This window comes from Theobroma cacao, chromosome 5 (genome assembly GCF_053813885.1).
Source record: "Theobroma cacao isolate CCN51 chromosome 5, ASM5381388v1, whole genome shotgun sequence".
Taxonomy (NCBI): domain Eukaryota; kingdom Viridiplantae; phylum Streptophyta; class Magnoliopsida; order Malvales; family Malvaceae; genus Theobroma; species Theobroma cacao.
In genome coordinates this window covers 19,122,068-19,147,815 of record NC_142643.1, presented here as the reverse complement: position 1 = coordinate 19,147,815, position 25,748 = coordinate 19,122,068, and positions in this window count along the sequence as shown.

Below are 25,748 nucleotides of genomic sequence, written 5' to 3'. Positions count from 1 at the left end.
CTCAGGAAACGCGATGCAAAAACCATTCATTGAGAAGAAAACTTCTTTTATAGTCACTTATGCCTTCAAAAGCTTTATTTATGCCTTTAAATGATCATATAATCTCATAATTGATTTTGAGTTTAATTTTTTTTACATTTTGGGTTAAAACAGATTATAATTGAATGTTTACCTCGGGAAACGTGAAGCAAAAACCATTCAATGAGAAGAAAACTTCTTTTATAGTCACTTATGCCTTCAAAAGCTTTATTTATGCCTTTAAATGATCATATAATCTCATAATTGATTTTGAGTTGAATTTTTTTTACATTTTGGGTTAAAACAGATTATAATTGAATGTTTACCTCGGGAAACGTGAAGCAAAAACCATTCATTGAGAAGAAAACTTCTTTAATAGTCACTTATGCCTTCAAAAGCTTTATTTCTCCCTTTAAATGATTATATAATCTTATAATTGATTTTAAGTTGAATTTTTTTTACATTTTGGGGTAAAACAGATTATAATTGAATGTTTACCTTGGGAAACGTGAAGGAAAAAGCATTCATTGAGAAGAAAACTTCTGTTATAGTCACTTATGCCTTCAAAAGCTTTATTTCTCCCTTTAAATGATTATATAATCTTATAACGTATTTTAAGTTGAATTTTTTTACATTTTGGGTTAAAACAGATTATAATTGAATGTTTACCACGGGAAACGTGAAGCAAAAACCATTCATTGAGAAGAAAACTTCTTTTATAGTCACTTATGCCTTCAAAAGCTTTATTTCTCCCTTTAAATGATTATATAATCTTATAACTTATTTTAAGTTGAATTTTTTTACGTTTTGGGTTAAAACAGAATATAATTGAATGTTTACCTCAGGAAACGCGATGCAAAAACCATTCATTGAGAAGAAAACTTCTTTTATAGTCACTTATGCCTTCAAAAGCTTTATTTATGCCTTTAAATGATCATATAATCTCATAATTGATTTTGAGTTTAATTTTTTTTACATTTTGGGTTAAAACAGATTATAATTGAATGTTTACCTCGGGAAACATGAAGCAAAAACCATTCAATGAGAAGAAAACTTCTTTTATAGTCACTTATGCCTTCAAAAGCTTTATTTCTCCCTTTAAATGATTATATAATCTTATAACTTATTTTAAGTTGAATTTTTTTACGTTTTGGGTTAAAACAGAATATAATTGAATGTTTACCTCAGGAAACGCGATGCAAAAACCATTCATTGGGAAGAAAACTTCTTTTATAGTCACTTATGCCTTCAAAAGCTTTATTTATGCCTTTAAATGATCATATAATCTCATAATTGATTTTGAGTTGAATTTTTTTTACATTTTGGGTTAAAACAGATTATAATTGAATGTTTACCTCGGGAAACGTGAAGCAAAAACCATTCATTGAGAAGAAAACTTCTTTAATAGTCACTTATGCCTTCAAATGCTTTATTTCTCCCTTTAAATGATTATATAATCTTATAATTGATTTTAAGTTGAATTTTTTTTACATTTTGGGGTAAAACAGATTATAATTGAATGTTTACCTTGGGAAACGTGAAGGAAAAAGCATTCATTGAGAAGAAAACTTCTGTTATAGTCACTTATGCCTTCAAAAGCTTTATTTCTCCCTTTAAATGATTATATAATCTTATAACGTATTTTAAGTTGAATTTTTTTACATTTTGGGTTAAAACAGATTATAATTGAATGTTTACCACGGGAAACGTGAAGCAAAAACCATTCATTGAGAAGAAAACTTCTTTTATAGTCACTTATGCCTTCAAAAGCTTTATTTCTTTTTTTAAATGATTATATAATCTTAGAACTTATTTTAAGTTGAATTTTTTTACATTTTGGGTTAAAACAGATTATAATTGAATGTTTACCTCGAGAAACGTGATGCAAAAACCATTCATTGAGAAGAAAACTTCTTTTATAGTCACTTATGCCTTCAAAAGCTTTATTTATGCCTTTAAATGATCATATAATCTCATAATTGATTTTAAGTTGAATTTTTTTTACATTTTGGGGTAAAACGGAATATAATTGAATGTTTACCATGGGAAACGTGAAGCAAAAACCATTCATTGAGAAGAAAACTTCTTTTATAGTCACTTATGCCTTCAAAAGCTTTATTTCTCCCTTTAAATGATTATATAATCTTATAACGTATTTTAAGTTGAATTTTTTTACATTTTGGGTTAAAACAGATTATAATTGAATGTTTACCACGGGAAACGTGAAGCAAAAACCATTCATTGAGAAGAAAACTTCTTTTATAGTCACTTATGCCTTCAAAAGCTTTATTTCTCCCTTTAAATGATTATATAATCTTATAACGTATTTTAAGTTGAATTTTTTTACATTTTGGGTTAAAACAGATTATAATTGAATGTTTACCACGGGAAACGTGAAGCAAAAACCATTCATTGAGAAGAAAACTTCTTTTATAGTCACTTATGCCTTCAAAAGCTTTATTTCTCCCTTTAAATGATTATATAATCTTATAACTTATTTTAAGTTGAATTTTTTTACGTTTTGGGTTAAAACAGAATATAATTGAATGTTTACCTCAGGAAACGCGATGCAAAAACCATTCATTGAGAAGAAAACTTCTTTTATAGTCACTTATGCCTTCAAAAGCTTTATTTATGCCTTTAAATGATCATATAATCTCATAATTGATTTTAAGTTGAATTTTTTTTACATTTTGGGTTAAAACAGATTATAATTGAATGTTTACCTCGGGAAACGTGAAGCAAAAACCATTCATTGAGAAGAAAACTTCTTTTATAGTCACTTATACCTTCAAAAGCTTTATTTCTCCCTTTAAATGATTATATAATCTTATAATTGATTTTAAGTTGAATTTTTTTTACATTTTGGGGTAAAACAGATTATAATTGAATGTTTACCTTGGGAAACGTGAAGGAAAAAGCATTCATTGAGAAGCAAACTTCTGTTATAGTCACTTATGCCTTCAAAAGCTTTATTTCTCCCTTTAAATGATTATATAATCTTATAACGTATTTTAAGTTGAATTTTTTTACATTTTGGGTTAAAACAGATTATAATTGAATGTTTACCACGGGAAACGTGAAGCAAAAACCATTCATTGAGAAGAAAACTTCTTTTATAGTCACTTATGCCTTCAAAAGCTTTATTTCTCCCTTTAAATGATTATATAATCTTATAACTTATTTTAAGTTGAATTTTTTTACGTTTTGGGTTAAAACAGAATATAATTGAATGTTTACCTCAGGAAACGCGATGCAAAAACCATTCATTGAGAAGAAAACTTCTTTTATAGTCACTTATGCCTTCAAAAGCTTTATTTATGCCTTTAAATGATCATATAATCTCATAATTGATTTTAAGTTGAATTTTTTTTACATTTTGGGTTAAAACAGATTATAATTGAATGTTTACCTCGAGAAACGTGAAGCAAAAACCATTCATTGAGAAGAAAACTTCTTTTATAGTCACTTATGCCTTCAAAAGCTTTATTTCTCCCTTTAAATGATTATATAATCTTATAATTGATTTTAAGTTGAATTTTTTTTACATTTTGGGGTAAAACAGATTATAATTGAATGTTTACCTTGGGAAACGTGAAGGAAAAAGCATTCATTGAGAAGAAAACTTCTGTTATAGTCACTTATGCCTTCAAAAGCTTTATTTCTCCCTTTAAATGATTATATAATCTTATAACTTATTTTAAGTTGAATTTTTTTTACATTTTGGGTTAAAACAGATTATAATTGAATGTTTACCACAGGAAACATGAAGCAAAAACCATTCATTGAGAAGAAAGCTTCTTTTATAGTCACTTATGCCTTCAAAAGCTTTATTTCTTTTTTTAAATGATTATATAATCTTAGAACTTATTTTAAGTTGAATTTTTTTACATTTTGGGTTAAAACAGATTATAATTGAATGTTTACCTCGAGAAACGTGATGCAAAAACCATTCATTGAGAAGAAAACTTCTTTTATAGTCACTTATGCCTTCAAAAGCTTTATTTATGCCTTTAAATGATCATATAATCTCATAATTGATTTTAAGTTGATTTTTTTTTACATTTTGGGGTAAAACGGAATATAATTGAATGTTTACCTTGGGAAACATGTAGGAAAAAGCATTCATTGAGAAGAAAACTTCTTTTATAGTCACTTATGCCTTCAAAAGCTTTATTTCTCCCTTTAAATGATTATATAATCTCATAATTGATTTTAAGTTGAATTTTTTTTACATTTTGGGGTAAAACAGATTATAATTGAATGTTTACCTCAGGAAACGTGATGCAAAAACCATTCATTGAGAAGAAAACTTCTTTTATAGTCTCTTATGCCTTCAAAAGCTTTATTTATGCCTTTAAATGATCATATAATCTCATAATTGATTTTGAGTTGAATTTTTTTTACATTTTGGGTTAAAACAGATTATAATTGAATGTTTACCTCGGGAAACGTGAAGTTAAAACCATTCATTGAGAAGAAAACTTCTTTTATAGTCACTTATGCCTTCAAAAGCTTTATTTCTCCCTTTAAATGATTATATAATCTTATAATTGATTTTAAGTTGAATTTTTTTTACATTTTGGGGTAAAACAGATTATAATTGAATGTTTACCTTGGGAAACATGAAGGAAAAAGCATTCATTGAGAAGAAAACTTCTGTTATAGTCACTTATGCCTTCAAAAGCTTTATTTCTCCCTTTAAATGATTATATAATCTTATAACGTATTTTAAGTTGAATTTTTTTACATTTTGGGTTAAAACAGATTATAATTGAATGTTTACCACGGGAAACGTGAAGCAAAAACCATTCATTGAGAAGAAAACTTCTTTTATAGTCACTTATGCCTTCAAAAGCTTTATTTCTTTTTTTAAATGATTATATAATCTTAGAACTTATTTTAAGTTGAATTTTTTTACATTTTGGGTTAAAACAGATTATAATTGAATGTTTACCTCGAGAAACGTGATGCAAAAACCATTCATTGAGAAGAAAACTTCTTTTATAGTCACTTATGCCTTCAAAAGCTTTATTTATGCCTTTAAATGATCATATAATCTCATAATTGATTTTAAGTTGAATTTTTTTTACATTTTGGGGTAAAACGGAATATAATTGAATGTTTACCTTGGGAAACGTGTAGGAAAAAGCATTCATTGAGAAGAAAACTTCTTTTATAGTCACTTATGCCTTCAAAAGCTTTATTTCTCCCTTTAAATGATTATATAATCTCATAATTGATTTTAAGTTGAATTTTTTTTACATTTTGGGGTAAAACAGATTATAATTGAATGTTTACCTCAGGAAACGTGATGCAAAAACCATTCATTGAGAAGAAAACTTCTTTTATAGTCTCTTATGCCTTCAAAAGCTTTATTTATGCCTTTAAATGATCATATAATCTCATAATTGATTTTGAGTTGAATTTTTTTTACATTTTGGGTTAAAACAGATTATAATTGAATGTTTACCTCGGGAAACGTGAAGCAAAAACCATTCATTGAGAAGAAAACTTCTTTTATAGTCACTTATGCCTTCAAAAGCTTTATTTCTCCCTTTAAATGATTATATAATCTTATAACTTATTTTAAGTTGAATTTTTTTACGTTTTGGGTTAAAACAGAATATAATTGAATGTTTACATCAGGAAACGCGATGCAAAAACCATTCATTGAGAAGAAAACTTCTTTTATAGTCACTTATGCCTTCAAAAGCTTTATTTATGCCTTTAAATGATCATATAATCTCATAATTGATTTTAAGTTGAATTTTTTTTACATTTTGGGTTAAAACAGATTATAATTGAATGTTTACCTCGGGAAACGTGAAGCAAAAACTATTCATTGAGAAGAAAACTTCTTTTATAGTCACTTATGCCTTCAAAAGCTTTATTTCTCCCTTTAAATGATTATATAATCTTATAATTGATTTTAAGTTGAATTTTTTTTACATTTTGGGGTAAAACAGATTATAATTGAATGTTTACCTTGGGAAACGTGAAGGAAAAAGCATTCATTGAGAAGAAAACTTCTGTTATAGTCACTTATGCCTTCAAAAGCTTTATTTCTCCCTTTAAATGATTATATAATCTTATAACGTATTTTAAGTTGAATTTTTTTACATTTTGGGTTAAAACAGATTATAATTGAATGTTTACCACGGGAAACGTGAAGCAAAAACCATTCATTGAGAAGAAAACTTCTTTTATAGTCACTTATGCCTTCAAAAGCTTTATTTCTCCCTTTAAATGATTATATAATCTTATAACTTATTTTAAGTTGAATTTTTTTACGTTTTGGGTTAAAACAGAATATAATTGAATGTTTACCTCAGGAAACGCGATGCAAAAACCATTCATTGAGAAGAAAACTTCTTTTATAGTCACTTATGCCTTCAAAAGCTTTATTTATGCCTTTAAATGATCATATAATCTCATAATTGATTTTAAGTTGAATTTGTTTTACATTTTGGGTTAAAACATATTATAATTGAATGTTTACCTCGGGAAACGTGAAGCAAAAACCATTCATTGAGAAGAAAACTTCTTTAATAGTCACTTATGCCTTCAAAAGCTTTATTTCTCCCTTTAAATGATTATATAATCTTATAATTGATTTTAAGTTGAATTTTTTTTACATTTTAGGGTAAAACAGATTATAATTGAATGTTTACCTTGGGAAACGTGAAGGAAAAAGCATTCATTGAGAAGAAAACTTCTGTTATAGTCACTTATGCCTTCAAAAGCTTTATTTCTCCCTTTAAATGATTATATAATCTTATAACTTATTTTAAGTTGAATTTTTTTTACATTTTGGGTTAAAACAGATTATAATTGAATGTTTACCACAGGAAACATGAAGCAAAAACCATTCATTGAGAAGAAAACTTCTTTTATAGTCACTTATGCCTTCAAAAGCTTTATTTCTTTTTTTAAATGATTATATAATCTTAGAACTTATTTTAAGTTGAATTTTTTTACATTTTGGGTTAAAACAGATTATAATTGAATGTTTACCTCGAGAAACGTGATGCAAAAACCATTCATTGAGAAGAAAACTTCTTTTATAGTCACTTATGCCTTCAAAAGCTTTATTTCTCCCTTTAAATGATTATATAATCTTATAACTTATTTTAATTTGAATTTTTTTTACATTTTGGGTTAAAACAGATTATAATTGAATGTTTACCTTGGGAAACGTGTAGGAAAAAGCATTCATTGAGAAGAAAACTTCTTTTATAGTCACTTATGCCTTCAAAAGCTTTATTTCTCCCTTTAAATGATTATATAATCTCATAATTGATTTTAAGTTGAATTTTTTTTACATTTTGGGGTAAAACAGATTATAATTGAATGTTTACCTCAGGAAACGTGATGCAAAAACCATTCATTGAGAAGAAAACTTCTTTTATAGTCACTTATGCCTTCAAAAGCTTTATTTCTCCCTTTAAATGATTATATAATCTTATAATTGATTTTAAGTTGAATTTTTTTTACATTTTGGGGTAAAACAGATTATAATTGAATGTTTACCTCGAGAAACGTGATGCAAAAACCATTCATTGAGAAGAAAACTTCTTTTATAGTCACTTATGCCTTCAAAAGCTTTATTTCTCCCTTTAAATGATTATATAATCTTATAACTTATTTTAAGTTGAATTTTTTTTACATTTTGGGTTAAAACAGATTATAATTGAATGTTTACCACAGGAAACATGAAGCAAAAACCATTCATTGAGAAGAAAACTTCTTTTATAGTCACTTATGCCTTCAAAAGCTTTATTTCTTTTTTTAAATGATTATATAATCTTAGAACTTATTTTAAGTTGAATTTTTTTACATTTTGGGTTAAAACAGATTATAATTGAATGTTTACCTCGAGAAACGTGATGCAAAAACCATTCATTGAGAAGAAAACTTCTTTTATAGTCACTTATGCCTTCAAAAGCTTTATTTCTCCCTTTAAATGATTATATAATCTTATAATTGATTTTAAGTTGAATTTTTTTTACATTTTGGGGTAAAACAGATTATAATTGAATGTTTACCTTGGGAAACGTGAAGGAAAAAGCATTCATTGAGAAGAAAACTTCTGTTATAGTCACTTATGCCTTCAAAAGCTTTATTTCTCCCTTTAAATGATTATATAATCTTATAACGTATTTTAAGTTGAATTTTTTTACATTTTGGGTTAAAATAGATTATAATTGAATGTTTACCACGGGAAACGTGAAGCAAAAACCATTCATTGAGAAGAAAACTTCTTTTATAGTCACTTATGCCTTCAAAAGCTTTATTTCTTTTTTTAAATGATTATATAATCTTAGAACTTATTTTAAGTTGAATTTTTTTACATTTTGGGTTAAAACAGATTATAATTGAATGTTTACCTCGAGAAACGTGATGCAAAAACCATTCATTGAGAAGAAAACTTCTTTTATAGTCACTTATGCCTTCAAAAGCTTTATTTATGCCTTTAAATGATCATATAATCTCATAATTGATTTTAAGTTGAATTTTTTTTACATTTTGAGGTAAAACGGAATATAATTGAATGTTTACCTTGGGAAACGTGTAGGAAAAAGCATTCATTGAGAAGAAAACTTCTTTTATAGTCACTTATGCCTTCAAAAGCTTTATTTCTCCCTTTAAATGATTATATAATCTCATAATTGATTTTAAGTTGAATTTTTTTTACATTTTGGGGTAAAACAGATTATAATTGAATGTTTACCTCAGGAAACGCGATGCAAAAACCATTCATTGAGAAGAAAACTTCTTTTATAGTCACTTATGCCTTCAAAAGCTTTATTTATGCCTTTAAATGATCATATAATCTCATAATTGATTTTGAGTTTAATTTTTTTTACATTTTGGGTTAAAACAGATTATAATTGAATGTTTACCTCGGGAAACGTGAAGCAAAAACCATTCAATGAGAAGAAAACTTCTTTTATAGTCACTTATGCCTTCAAAAGCTTTATTTATGCCTTTAAATGATCATATAATCTCATAATTGATTTTGAGTTGAATTTTTTTTACATTTTGGGTTAAAACAGATTATAATTGAATGTTTACCTCGGGAAACGTGAAGCAAAAACCATTCATTGAGAAGAAAACTTCTTTAATAGTCACTTATGCCTTCAAAAGCTTTATTTCTCCCTTTAAATGATTATATAATCTTATAATTGATTTTAAGTTGAATTTTTTTTACATTTTGGGGTAAAACAGATTATAATTGAATGTTTACCTTGGGAAACGTGAAGGAAAAAGCATTCTTTGAGAAGAAAACTTCTGTTATAGTCACTTATGCCTTCAAAAGCTTTATTTCTCCCTTTAAATGATTATATAATCTTATAACGTATTTTAAGTTGAATTTTTTTACATTTTGGGTTAAAACAGATTATAATTGAATGTTTACCACGGGAAACGTGAAGCAAAAACCATTCATTGAAAAGAAAACTTCTTTTATAGTCACTTATGCCTTCAAAAGCTTTATTTCTCCCTTTAAATGATTATATAATCTTATAACTTATTTTAAGTTGAATTTTTTTACGTTTTGGGTTAAAACAGAATATAATTGAATGTTTACCTCAGGAAACGCGATGCAAAAACCATTCATTGAGAAGAAAACTTCTTTTATAGTCACTTATGCCTTCAAAAGCTTTATTTATGCCTTTAAATGATCATATAATCTCATAATTGATTTTGAGTTTAATTTTTTTTACATTTTGGGTTAAAACAGATTATAATTGAATGTTTACATCGGGAAACATGAAGCAAAAACCATTCAATGAGAAGAAAACTTCTTTTATAGTCACTTATGCCTTCAAAAGCTTTATTTCTCCCTTTAAATGATTATATAATCTTATAACTTATTTTAAGTTGAATTTTTTTACGTTTTGGGTTAAAACAGAATATAATTGAATGTTTACCTCAGGAAACGCGATGCAAAAACCATTCATTGGGAAGAAAACTTCTTTTCTAGTCACTTATGCCTTCAAAAGCTTTATTTATGCCTTTAAATGATCATATAATCTCATAATTGATTTTGAGTTGAATTTTTTTTACATTTTGGGTTAAAACAGATTATAATTGAATGTTTACCTCGGGAAACGTGAAGCAAAAACCATTCATTGAGAAGAAAACTTCTTTAATAGTCACTTATGCCTTCAAAAGCTTTATTTCTCCCTTTAAATGATTATATAATCTTATAATTGATTTTAAGTTGAATTTTTTTTACATTTTGGGGTAAAACAGATTATAATTGAATGTTTACCTTGGGAAACGTGAAGGAAAAAGCATTCATTGAGAAGAAAACTTCTGTTATAGTCACTTATGCCTTCAAAAGCTTTATTTCTCCCTTTAAATGATTATATAATCTTATAACGTATTTTAAGTTGAATTTTTTTACATTTTGGGTTAAAACAGATTATAATTGAATGTTTACCATGGGAAACGTGAAGCAAAAACCATTCATTGAGAAGAAAACTTCTTTTATAGTCACTTATGCCTTCAAAACCTTTATTTCTCCCTTTAAATGATTATATAATCTTATAACGTATTTTAAGTTGAATTTTTTTACATTTTGGGTTAAAACAGATTATAATTGAATGTTTACCACGGGAAACGTGAAGCAAAAACCATTCATTGAGAAGAAAACTTCTTTTATAGTCACTTATGCCTTCAAAAGCTTTATTTCTTTTTTTAAATGATTATATAATCTTAGAACTTATTTTAAGTTGAATTTTTTTACATTTTGGGTTAAAACAGATTATAATTGAATGTTTACCTCGAGAAACGTGATGCAAAAACCATTCATTGAGAAGAAAACTTCTTTTATAGTCACTTATGCCTTCAAAAGCTTTATTTATGCCTTTAAATGATCATATAATCTCATAATTGATTTTAAGTTGAATTTTTTTTACATTTTGGGGTAAAACGGAATATAATTGAATGTTTACCATGGGAAACGTGAAGCAAAAACCATTCATTGAGAAGAAAACTTCTTTTATAGTCACTTATGCCTTCAAAAGCTTTATTTCTCCCTTTAAATGATTATATAATCTTATAACGTATTTTAAGTTGAATTTTTTTACATTTTGGGTTAAAACAGATTATAATTGAATGTTTACCATGGGAAACGTGAAGCAAAAACCATTCATTGAGAAGAAAACTTCTTTTATAGTCACTTATGCCTTCAAAAGCTTTATTTCTCCCTTTAAATGATTATATAATCTTATAACGTATTTTAAGTTGAATTTTTTTACATTTTGGGTTAAAACAGATTATAATTGAATGTTTACCACGGGAAACGTGAAGCAAAAACCATTCATTGAGAAGAAAACTTCTTTTATAGTCACTTATGCCTTCAAAAGCTTTATTTCTCCCTTTAAATGATTATATAATCTTATAACTTATTTTAAGTTGAATTGTTTTACGTTTTGGGTTAAAACAGAATATAATTGAATGTTTACCTCAGGAAACGCGATGCAAAAACCATTCATTGAGAAGAAAACTTCTTTTATAGTCACTTATGCCTTCAAAAGCTTTATTTATGCCTTTAAATGATCATATAATCTCATAATTGATTTTAAGTTGAATTTTTTTTACATTTTGGGTTAAAACAGATTATAATTGAATGTTTACCTCGGGAAACGTGAAGCAAAAACCATTCATTGAGAAGAAAACTTCTTTTATAGTCACTTATGCCTTCAAAAGCTTTATTTCTCCCTTTAAATGATTATATAATCTTATAATTGATTTTAAGTTGAATTTTTTTTACATTTTGGGGTAAAACAGATTATAATTGAATGTTTACCTTGGGAAACGTGAAGGAAAAAGCATTCATTGAGAACCAAACTTCTGTTATAGTCACTTATGCCTTCAAAAGCTTTATTTCTCCCTTTAAATGATTATATAATCTTATAACGTATTTTAAGTTGAATTTTTTTACATTTTGGGTTAAAACAGATTATAATTGAATGTTTACCACGGGAAACGTGAAGCAAAAACCATTCATTGAGAAGAAAACTTCTTTTATAGTCACTTATGCCTTCAAAAGCTTTATTTCTTTTTTTAAATGATTATATAATCTTAGAACTTATTTTAAGTTGAATTTTTTTACATTTTGGGTTAAAACAGATTATAATTGAATGTTTACCTCGAGAAACGTGATGCAAAAACCATTCATTGAGAAGAAAACTTCTTTTATAGTCACTTATGCCTTCAAAAGCTTTATTTATGCCTTTAAATGATCATATAATCTCATAATTGATTTTAAGTTGAATTTTTTTTACATTTTGGGGTAAAACGGAATATAATTGAATGTTTACCATGGGAAACGTGAAGCAAAAACCATTCATTGAGAAGAAAACTTCTTTTATAGTCACTTATGCCTTCAAAAGCTTTATTTCTCCCTTTAAATGATTATATAATCTTATAACGTATTTTAAGTTGAATTTTTTTACATTTTGGGTTAAAACAGATTATAATTGAATGTTTACCATGGGAAACGTGAAGCAAAAACCATTCATTGAGAAGAAAACTTCTTTTATAGTCACTTATGCCTTCAAAAGCTTTATTTCTCCCTTTAAATGATTATATAATCTTATAACGTATTTTAAGTTGAATTTTTTTACATTTTGGGTTAAAACAGATTATAATTGAATGTTTACCACGGGAAACGTGAAGCAAAAACCATTCATTGAGAAGAAAACTTCTTTTATAGTCACTTATGCCTTCAAAAGCTTTATTTCTCCCTTTAAATGATTATATAATCTTATAACTTATTTTAAGTTGAATTGTTTTACGTTTTGGGTTAAAACAGAATATAATTGAATGTTTACCTCAGGAAACGCGATGCAAAAACCATTCATTGAGAAGAAAACTTCTTTTATAGTCACTTATGCCTTCAAAAGCTTTATTTATGCCTTTAAATGATCATATAATCTCATAATTGATTTTAAGTTGAATTTTTTTTACATTTTGGGTTAAAACAGATTATAATTGAATGTTTACCTCGGGAAACGTGAAGCAAAAACCATTCATTGAGAAGAAAACTTCTTTTATAGTCACTTATGCCTTCAAAAGCTTTATTTCTCCCTTTAAATGATTATATAATCTTATAATTGATTTTAAGTTGAATTTTTTTTACATTTTGGGGTAAAACAGATTATAATTGAATGTTTACCTTGGGAAACGTGAAGGAAAAAGCATTCATTGAGAACCAAACTTCTGTTATAGTCACTTATGCCTTCAAAAGCTTTATTTCTCCCTTTAAATGATTATATAATCTTATAACGTATTTTAAGTTGAATTTTTTTACATTTTGGGTTAAAACAGATTATAATTGAATGTTTACCACGGGAAACGTGAAGCAAAAACCATTCATTGAGAAGAAAACTTCTTTTATAGTCACTTATGCCTTCAAAAGCTTTATTTCTCCCTTTAAATGATTATATAATCTTATAACTTATTTTAAGTTGAATTTTTTTACGTTTTGGGTTAAAACAGAATATAATTGAATGTTTACCTCAGGAAACGCGATGCAAAAACCATTCATTGAGAAGAAAACTTCTTTTATAGTCACTTATGCCTTCAAAAGCTTTATTTATGCCTTTAAATGATCATATAATCTCATAATTGATTTTAAGTTGAATTTTTTTTACATTTTGGGTTAAAACAGATTATAATTGAATGTTTACCTCGAGAAACGTGAAGCAAAAACCATTCATTGAGAAGAAAACTTCTTTTATAGTCACTTATGCCTTCAAAAGCTTTATTTCTCCCTTTAAATGATTATATAATCTTATAATTGATTTTAAGTTGAATTTTTTTTACATTTTGGGGTAAAACAGATTATAATTGAATGTTTACCTTGGGAAACGTGAAGGAAAAAGCATTCATTGAGAAGAAAACTTCTGTTATAGTCACTTATGCCTTCAAAAGCTTTATTTCTCCCTTTAAATGATTATATAATCTTATAACTTATTTTAAGTTGAATTTTTTTTACATTTTGGGTTAAAACAGATTATAATTGAATGTTTACCACAGGAAACATGAAGCAAAAACCATTCATTGAGAAGAAAGCTTCTTTTATAGTCACTTATGCCTTCAAAAGCTTTATTTCTTTTTTTAAATGATTATATAATCTTAGAACTTATTTTAAGTTGAATTTTTTTACATTTTGGGTTAAAACAGATTATAATTGAATGTTTACCTCGAGAAACGTGATGCAAAAACCATTCATTGAGAAGAAAACTTCTTTTATAGTCACTTATGCCTTCAAAAGCTTTATTTATGCCTTTAAATGATCATATAATCTCATAATTGATTTTAAGTTGATTTTTTTTTACATTTTGGGGTAAAACGGAATATAATTGAATGTTTACCTTGGGAAACGTGTAGGAAAAAGCATTCATTGAGAAGAAAACTTCTTTTATAGTCACTTATGCCTTCAAAAGCTTTATTTCTCCCTTTAAAGGATTATATAATCTCATAATTGATTTTAAGTTGAATTTTTTTACATTTTGGGTTAAAACAGATTATAATTGAATGTTTACCACGGGAAACGTGAAGCAAAAACCATTCATTGAGAAGAAAACTTCTTTTATAGTCACTTATGCCTTCAAAAGCTTTATTTCTCCCTTTAAATGATTATATAATCTTATAACTTATTTTAAGTTGAATTTTTTTACGTTTTGGGTTAAAACAGAATATAATTGAATGTTTACCTCAGGAAACGCGATGCAAAAACCATTCATTGAGAAGAAAACTTCTTTTATAGTCACTTATGCCTTCAAAAGCTTTATTTATGCCTTTAAATGATCATATAATCTCATAATTGATTTTGAGTTTAATTTTTTTTACATTTTGGGTTAAAACAGATTATAATTGAATGTTTACCTCGGGAAACATGAAGCAAAAACCATTCAATGAGAAGAAAACTTCTTTTATAGTCACTTATGCCTTCAAAAGCTTTATTTCTCCCTTTAAATGATTATATAATCTTATAACTTATTTTAAGTTGAATTTTTTTACGTTTTGGGTTAAAACAGAATATAATTGAATGTTTACCTCAGGAAACGCGATGCAAAAACCATTCATTGGGAAGAAAACTTCTTTTATAGTCACTTATGCCTTCAAAAGCTTTATTTATGCCTTTAAATGATCATATAATCTCATAATTGATTTTGAGTTGAATTTTTTTTACATTTTGGGTTAAAACAGATTATAATTGAATGTTTACCTCGGGAAACGTGAAGCAAAAACCATTCATTGAGAAGAAAACTTCTTTAATAGTCACTTATGCCTTCAAAAGCTTTATTTCTCCCTTTAAATGATTATATAATCTTATAATTGATTTTAAGTTGAATTTTTTTTACATTTTGGGGTAAAACAGATTATAATTGAATGTTTACCTTGGGAAACGTGAAGGAAAAAGCATTCATTGAGAAGAAAACTTCTGTTATAGTCACTTATGCCTTCAAAAGCTTTATTTCTCCCTTTAAATGATTATATAATCTTATAACGTATTTTAAGTTGAATTTTTTTACATTTTGGGTTAAAACAGATTATAATTGAATGTTTACCATGGGAAACGTGAAGCAAAAACCATTCATTGAGAAGAAAACTTCTTTTATAGTCACTTATGCCTTCAAAAGCTTTATTTCTCCCTTTAAATGATTATATAATCTTATAACGTATTTTAAGTTGAATTTTTTTACATTTTGGGTTAAAACAGATTATAATTGAATGTTTACCACGGGAAACGTGAAGCAAAAACCATTCATTGAGAAGAAAACTTCTTTTATAGTCACTTATGCCTTCAAAAGCTTTATTTCTTTTTTTAAATGATTATATAATCTTAGAACTTATTTTAAGTTGAATTTTTTTACATTTTGGGTTAAAACAGATTATAATTGAATGTTTACCTCGAGAAACGTGATGGAAAAACCATTCATTGAGAAGAAAACTTCTTTTATAGTCACTTATGCCTTCAAAAGCTTTATTTATGCCTTTAAATGATCATATAATCTCATAATTGATTTTAAGTTGAATTTTTTTTACATTTTGGGGTAAAACGGAATATAATTGAATGTTTACCATGGGAAACGTGAAGCAAAAACCATTCATTGAGAAGAAAACTTCTTTTATAGTCACTTATGCCTTCAAAAGCTTTATTTCTCCCTTTAAATGATTATATAATCTTATAACGTATTTTAAGTTGAATTTTTTTACATTTTGGGTTAAAACAGATTATAATTGAATGTTTACCATGGGAAACGTGAAGCAAAAACCATTCATTGAGAAGAAAACTTCTTTTATAGTCACTTATGCCTTCAAAAGCTTTATTTCTCCCTTTAAATGATTATATAATCTTATAACGTATTTTAAGTTGAATTTTTTTACATTTTGGGTTAAAACAGATTATAATTGAATGTTTACCACGGGAAACGTGAAGCAAAAACCATTCATTGAGAAGAAAACTTCTTTTATAGTCACTTATGCCTTCAAAAGCTTTATTTCTCCCTTTAAATGATTATATAATCTTATAACTTATTTTAAGTTGAATTGTTTTACGTTTTGGGTTAAAACAGAATATAATTGAATGTTTACCTCAGGAAACGCGATGCAAAAACCATTCATTGAGAAGAAAACTTCTTTTATAGTCACTTATGCCTTCAAAAGCTTTATTTATGCCTTTAAATGATCATATAATCTCATAATTGATTTTAAGTTGAATTTTTTTTACATTTTGGGTTAAAACAGATTATAATTGAATGTTTACCTCGGGAAACGTGAAGCAAAAACCATTCATTGAGAAGAAAACTTCTTTTATAGTCACTTATGCCTTCAAAAGCTTTATTTCTCCCTTTAAATGATTATATAATCTTATAATTGATTTTAAGTTGAATTTTTTTTACATTTTGGGGTAAAACAGATTATAATTGAATGTTTACCTTGGGAAACGTGAAGGAAAAAGCATTCATTGAGAAGCAAACTTCTGTTATAGTCACTTATGCCTTCAAAAGCTTTATTTCTCCCTTTAAATGATTATATAATCTTATAACGTATTTTAAGTTGAATTTTTTTACATTTTGGGTTAAAACAGATTATAATTGAATGTTTACCACGGGAAACGTGAAGCAAAAACCATTCATTGAGAAGAAAACTTCTTTTATAGTCACTTATGCCTTCAAAAGCTTTATTTCTCCCTTTAAATGATTATATAATCTTATAACTTATTTTAAGTTGAATTTTTTTACGTTTTGGGTTAAAACAGAATATAATTGAATGTTTACCTCAGGAAACGCGATGCAAAAACCATTCATTGAGAAGAAAACTTCTTTTATAGTCACTTATGCCTTCAAAAGCTTTATTTATGCCTTTAAATGATCATATAATCTCATAATTGATTTTAAGTTGAATTTTTTTTACATTTTGGGTTAAAACAGATTATAATTGAATGTTTACCTCGAGAAACGTGAAGCAAAAACCATTCATTGAGAAGAAAACTTCTTTTATAGTCACTTATGCCTTCAAAAGCTTTATTTCTCCCTTTAAATGATTATATAATCTTATAATTGATTTTAAGTTGAATTTTTTTTACATTTTGGGGTAAAACAGATTATAATTGAATGTTTACCTTGGGAAACGTGAAGGAAAAAGCATTCATTGAGAAGAAAACTTCTGTTATAGTCACTTATGCCTTCAAAAGCTTTATTTCTCCCTTTAAATGATTATATAATCTTATAACTTATTTTAAGTTGAATTTTTTTTACATTTTGGGTTAAAACAGATTATAATTGAATGTTTACCACAGGAAACATGAAGCAAAAACCATTCATTGAGAAGAAAGCTTCTTTTATAGTCACTTATGCCTTCAAAAGCTTTATTTCTTTTTTTAAATGATTATATAATCTTAGAACTTATTTTAAGTTGAATTTTTTTACATTTTGGGTTAAAACAGATTATAATTGAATGTTTACCTCGAGAAACGTGATGCAAAAACCATTCATTGAGAAGAAAACTTCTTTTATAGTCACTTATGCCTTCAAAAGCTTTATTTATGCCTTTAAATGATCATATAATCTCATAATTGATTTTAAGTTGATTTTTTTTTACATTTTGGGGTAAAACGGAATATAATTGAATGTTTACCTTGGGAAACGTGTAGGAAAAAGCATTCATTGAGAAGAAAACTTCTTTTATAGTCACTTATGCCTTCAAAAGCTTTATTTCTCCCTTTAAAGGATTATATAATCTCATAATTGATTTTAAGTTGAATTTTTTTTACATTTTGGGGTAAAACAGATTATAATTGAATGTTTACCTCAGGAAACGTGATGCAAAAACCATTCATTGAGAAGAAAACTTCTTTTATAGTCTCTTATGCCTTCAAAAGCTTTATTTATGCCTTTAAATGATCATATAATCTCATAATTGATTTTGAGTTGAATTTTTTTTACATTTTGGGTTAAAACAGATTATAATTGAATGTTTACCTCGGGAAACGTGAAGCAAAAACCATTCATTGAGAAGAAAACTTCTTTTATAGTCACTTATGCCTTCAAAAGCTTTATTTCTCCCTTTAAATGATTATATAATCTTATAATTGATTTTAAGTTGAATTTTTTTTACATTTTGGGGTAAAACAGATTATAATTGAATGTTTACCTTGGGAAACATGAAGGAAAAAGCATTCATTGAGAAGAAAACTTCTGTTATAGTCACTTATGCCTTCAAAAGCTTTATTTCTCCCTTTAAATGATTATATAATCTTATAACGTATTTTAAGTTGAATTGTTTTACATTTTGGGTTAAAACAGATTATAATTGATTGTTTACCACGGGAAACGTGAAGCAAAAACCATTCATTGAGAAGAAAACTTCTTTTATAGTCACTTATGCCTTCAAAAGCTTTATTTCTTTTTTTAAATGATTATATAATCTTAGAACTTATTTTAAGTTGAATTTTTTTACATTTTGGGTTAAAACAGATTATAATTGAATGTTTACCTCGAGAAACGTGATGCAAAAACCATTCATTGAGAAGAAAACTTCTTTTATAGTCACTTATGCCTTCAAAAGCTTTATTTATGCCTTTAAATGATCATATAATCTCATAATTGATTTTAAGTTGAATTTTTTTTACATTTTGGGGTAAAACGGAATATAATTGAATGTTTACCTTGGGAAACGTGTAGGAAAAAGCATTCATTGAGAAGAAAACTTCTTTTATAGTCACTTATGCCTTCAAAAGCTTTATTTCTCCCTTTAAATGATTATATAATCTCATAATTGATTTTAAGTTGAATTTTTTTTACATTTTGGGGTAAAACAGATTATAATTGAATGTTTACCTCAGGAAACGTGATGCAAAAACCATTCATTGAGAAGAAAACTTCTTTTATAGTCTCTTATGCCTTCAAAAGCTTTATTTATGCCTTTAAATGATCATATAATCTCATAATTGATTTTGAGTTGAATTTTTTTTACATTTTGGGTTAAAACAGATTATAATTGAATGTTTACCTCGGGAAACGTGAAGCAAAAACCATTCATTGAGAAGAAAACTTCTTTTATAGTCACTTATGCCTTCAAAAGCTTTATTTCTCCCTTTAAATGATTATATAATCTTATAACTTATTTTAAGTTGAATTTTTTTACGTTTTGGGTTAAAACAGAATATAATTGAATGTTTACCTCAGGAAACGCGATGCAAAAACCATTCATTGAGAAGAAAACTTCTTTTATAGTCACTTATGCCTTCAAAAGCTTTATTTATGCCTTTAAATGATCATATAATCTCATAATTGATTTTAAGTTGAATTTTTTTTAAATTTTGGGTTAAAACAGATTATAATTGAATGTTTACCTCGGGAAACGTGAAGCAAAAACCATTCATTGAGAAGAAAACTTCTTTTATAGTCACTTATGCCTTCAAAAGCTTTATTTCTCCCTTTAAATGATTATATAATCTTATAACTTATTTTAAGTTGAATTTTTTTACGTTTTGGGTTAAAACAGAATATAATTGAATGTTTACCTCAGGAAACGCGATGCAAAAACCATTCATTGAGAAGAAAACTTCTTTTATAGTCACTTATGCCTTCAAAAGCTTTATTTATGCCTTTAAATGATCATATAATCTCATAATTGATTTTAAGTTGAATTTTTTTTACATTTTGGGTTAAAACAGATTATAATTGAATGTTTACCTCGAGAAACGTGAAGCAAAAACCATTCATTGAGAAGAAAACTTCTTTTATAGTCACTTATGCCTTCAAAAGCTTTATTTCTCCCTTTAAATGATTATATAATCTTATAATTGATTTTAAGTTGAATTTTTTTTACATTTTGGGGTAAAACAGATTATAATTGAATGTTTACCTTGGGAAACGTGAAGGAAAAAGCATTCATTGAGAAGAAAACTTCTGTTATAGTCACTTATGCCTTCAAAAGCTTTATTTCTCCCTTTAAATGATTATATAATCTTATAACTTATTTTAAGTTGAATTTTTTTTACATTTTGGGTTAAAACAGATTATAATTGAATGTTTACCACAGGAAACATGAAGCAAAAACCATTCATTGAGAAGAAAGCTTCTTTTATAGTCACTTATGCCTTCAAAAGCTTTATTTCTTTTTTTAAATGATTATATAATCTTAGAACTTATTTTAAGTTGAATTTTTTTACATTTTGGGTTAAAACAGATTATAATTGAATGTTTACCTCGAGAAACGTGATGCAAAAACCATTCATTGAGAAGAAAACTTCTTTTATAGTCACTTATGCCTTCAAAAGCTTTATTTATGCCTTTAAATGATCATATAATCTCATAATTGATTTTAAGTTGATTTTTTTTTACATTTTGGGGTAAAACGGAATATAATTGAATGTTTACCTTGGGAAACGTGTAGGAAAAAGCATTCATTGAGAAGAAAACTTCTTTTATAGTCACTTATGCCTTCAAAAGCTTTATTTCTCCCTTTAAAGGATTATATAATCTCATAATTGATTTTAAGTTGAATTTTTTTTACATTTTGGGGTAAAACAGATTATAATTGAATGTTTACCTCAGGAAACGTGATGCAAAAACCATTCATTGAGAAGAAAACTTCTTTTATAGTCTCTTATGCCTTCAAAAGCTTTATTTATGCCTTTAAATGATCATATAATCTCATAATTGATTTTGAGTTGAATTTTTTTTACATTTTGGGTTAAAACAGATTATAATTGAATGTTTACCTCGGGAAACGTGAAGCAAAAACCATTCATTGAGAAGAAAACTTCTTTTATAGTCACTTATGCCTTCAAAAGCTTTATTTCTCCCTTTAAATGATTATATAATCTTATAATTGATTTTAAGTTGAATTTTTTTTACATTTTGGGGTAAAACAGATTATAATTGAATGTTTACCTTGGGAAACGTGAAGGAAAAAGCATTCATTGAGAAGCAAACTTCTGTTATAGTCACTTATGCCTTCAAAAGCTTTATTTCTCCCTTTAAATGATTATATAATCTTATAACGTATTTTAAGTTGAATTTTTTTACATTTTGGGTTAAAACAGATTATAATTGAATGTTTACCACGGGAAACGTGAAACAAAAACCATTCATTGAGAAGAAAACTTCTTTTATAGTCACTTATGCCTTCAAAAGCTTTATTTCTCCCTTTAAATGATTATATAATCTTATAACTTATTTTAAGTTGAATTTTTTTACGTTTTGGGTTAAAACAGAATATAATTGAATGTTTACCTCAGGAAACGCGATGCAAAAACCATTCATTGAGAAGAAAACTTCTTTTATAGTCACTTATGCCTTCAAAAGCTTTATTTATGCCTTTAAATGATCATATAATCTCATAATTGATTTTAAGTTGAATTTTTTTTACATTTTGGGTTAAAACAGATTATAATTGAATGTTTACCTCGAGAAACGTGAAGCAAAAACCATTCATTGAGAAGAAAACTTCTTTTATAGTCACTTATGCCTTCAAAAGCTTTATTTCTCCCTTTAAATGATTATATAATCTTATAATTGATTTTAAGTTGAATTTTTTTTACATTTTGGGGTAAAACAGATTATAATTGAATGTTTACCTTGGGAAACGTGAAGGAAAAAGCATTCATTGAGAAGAAAACTTCTGTTATAGTCACTTATGCCTTCAAAAGCTTTATTTCTCCCTTTAAATGATTATATAATCTTATAACTTATTTTAAGTTGAATTTTTTTTACATTTTGGGTTAAAACAGATTATAATTGAATGTTTACCACAGGAAACATGAAGCAAAAACCATTCATTGAGAAGAAAGCTTCTTTTATAGTCACTTATGCCTTCAAAAGCTTTATTTCTTTTTTTAAATGATTATATAATCTTAGAACTTATTTTAAGTTGAATTTTTTTACATTTTGGGTTAAAACAGATTATAATTGAATGTTTACCTCGAGAAACGTGATGCAAAAACCATTCATTGAGAAGAAAACTTCTTTTATAGTCACTTATGCCTTCAAAAGCTTTATTTATGCCTTTAAATGATCATATAATCTCATAATTGATTTTAAGTTGATTTTTTTTTACATTTTGGGGTAAAACGGAATATAATTGAATGTTTACCTTGGGAAACGTGTAGGAAAAAGCATTCATTGAGAAGAAAACTTCTTTTATAGTCACTTATGCCTTCAAAAGCTTTATTTCTCCCTTTAAAGGATTATATAATCTCATAATTGATTTTAAGTTGAATTTTTTTTACATTTTGGGGTAAAACAGATTATAATTGAATGTTTACCTCAGGAAACGTGATGCAAAAACCATTCATTGAGAAGAAAACTTCTTTTATAGTCTCTTATGCCTTCAAAAGCTTTATTTATGCCTTTAAATGATCATATAATCTCATAATTGATTTTGAGTTGAATTTTTTTTACATTTTGGGTTAAAACAGATTATAATTGAATGTTTACCTCGGGAAACGTGAAGCAAAAACCATTCATTGAGAAGAAAACTTCTTTTATAGTCACTTATGCCTTCAAAAGCTTTATTTCTCCCTTTAAATGATTATATAATCTTATAATTGATTTTAAGTTGAATTTTTTTTACATTTTGGGGTAAAACAGATTATAATTGAATGTTTACCTTGGGAAACATGAAGGAAAAAGCATTCATTGAGAAGAAAACTTCTGTTATAGTCACTTATGCCTTCAAAAGCTTTATTTCTCCCTTTAAATGATTATATAATCTTATAACGTATTTTAAGTTGAATTGTTTTACATTTTGGGTTAAAACAGATTATAATTGATTGTTTACCACGGGAAACGTGAAGCAAAAACCATTCATTGAGAAGAAAACTTCTTTTATAGTCACTTATGCCTTCAAAAGCTTTATTTCTTTTTTTAAATGATTATATAATCTTAGAACTTATTTTAAGTTGAATTTTTTTACATTTTGGGTTAAAACAGATTATAATTGAATGTTTACCTCGAGAAACGTGATGCAAAAACCATTCATTGAGAAGAAAACTTCTTTTATAGTCACTTATGCCTTCAAAAGCTTTATTTATGCCTTTAAATGATCATATAATCTCATAATTGATTTTAAGTTGAATTTTTTTTACATTTTGGGGTAAAACGGAATATAATTGAATGTTTACCTTGGGAAACGTGTAGGAAAAAGCATTCATTGAGAAGAAAACTTCTTTTATAGTCACTTATGCCTTCAAAAGCTTTATTTCTCCCTTTAAATGATTATATAATCTCATAATTGATTTTAAGTTGAATTTTTTTTACATTTTGGGGTAAAACAGATTATAATTGAATGTTTACCTCAGGAAACGTGATGCAAAAACCATTCATTGAGAAGAAAACTTCTTTTATAGTCTCTTATGCCTTCAAAAGCTTTATTTATGCCTTTAAATGATCATATAATCTCATAATTGATTTTGAGTTGAATTTTTTTTACATTTTGGGTTAAAACAGATTATAATTGAATGTTTACCTCGGGAAACGTGAAGCAAAAACCATTCATTGAGAAGAAAACTTCTTTTATAGTCACTTATGCCTTCAAAAGCTTTATTTCTCCCTTTAAATGATTATATAATCTTATAACTTATTTTAAGTTGAATTTTTTTACGTTTTGGGTTAAAACAGAATATAATTGAATGTTTACCTCAGGAAACGCGATGCAAAAACCATTCATTGAGAAGAAAACTTCTTTTATAGTCACTTATGCCTTCAAAAGCTTTATTTATGCCTTTAAATGATCATATAATCTCATAATTGATTTTAAGTTGAATTTTTTTTAAATTTTGGGTTAAAACAGATTATAATTGAATGTTTACCTCGGGAAACGTGAAGCAAAAACTATTCATTGAGAAGAAAACTTCTTTTATAGTCACTTATGCCTTCAAAAGCTTTATTTCTCCCTTTAAATGATTATATAATCTTATAATTGATTTTAAGTTGAATTTTTTTTACATTTTGGGGTAAAACAGATTATAATTGAATGTTTACCTTGGGAAACGTGAAGGAAAAAGCATTCATTGAGAAGAAAACTTCTGTTATAGTCACTTATGCCTTCAAAAGCTTTATTTCTCCCTTTAAATGATTATATAATCTTATAACGTATTTTAAGTTGAATTTTTTTACATTTTGGGTTAAAACAGATTATAATTGAATGTTTACCACGGGAAACGTGAAGCAAAAACCATTCATTGAGAAGAAAACTTCTTTTATAGTCACTTATGCCTTCAAAAGCTTTATTTCTCCCTTTAAATGATTATATAATCTTATAACTTATTTTAAGTTGAATTTTTTTACGTTTTGGGTTAAAACAGAATATAATTGAATGTTTACCTCAGGAAACGCGATGCAAAAACCATTCATTGAGAAGAAAACTTCTTTTATAGTCACTTATGCCTTCAAAAGCTTTATTTATGCCTTTAAATGATCATATAATCTCATAATTGATTTTAAGTTGAATTTGTTTTACATTTTGGGTTAAAACAGATTATAATTGAATGTTTACCTCGGGAAACGTGAAGCAAAAACCATTCATTGAGAAGAAAACTTCTTTTATAGTCACTTATGCCTTCAAAAGCTTTATTTCTCCCTTTAAATGATTATATAATCTTATAATTGATTTTAAGTTGAATTTTTTTTACATTTTGGGGTAAAACAGATTATAATTGAATGTTTACCTTGGGAAACGTGAAGGAAAAAGCATTCATTGAGAAGAAAACTTCTGTTATAGGCACTTATGCCTTCAAAAGCTTTATTTCTCCCTTTAAATGATTATATAATCTTATAACTTATTTTAAGTTGAATTTTTTTTACATTTTGGGTTAAAACAGATTATAATTGAATGTTTACCACAGGAAACATGAAGCAAAAACCATTCATTGAGAAGAAAACTTCTTTTATAGTCACTTATGCCTTCAAAAGCTTTATTTCTGCCTTTAAATGATCATATAATCTCATAATTGATTTTAAGTTGAATTTTTTTACATTTTGGGTTAAAACAGATTATAATTGAATGTTTACCTCGAGAAACGTGATGCAAAAACCATTCATTGAGAAGAAAACTTCTTTTATAGTCACTTATGCCTTCAAAAGCTTTATTTCTCCCTTTAAATGATTATATAATCTTATAACTTATTTTAATTTGAATTTTTTTTACATTTTGGGTTAAAACAGATTATAATTGAATGTTTACCTTGGGAAACG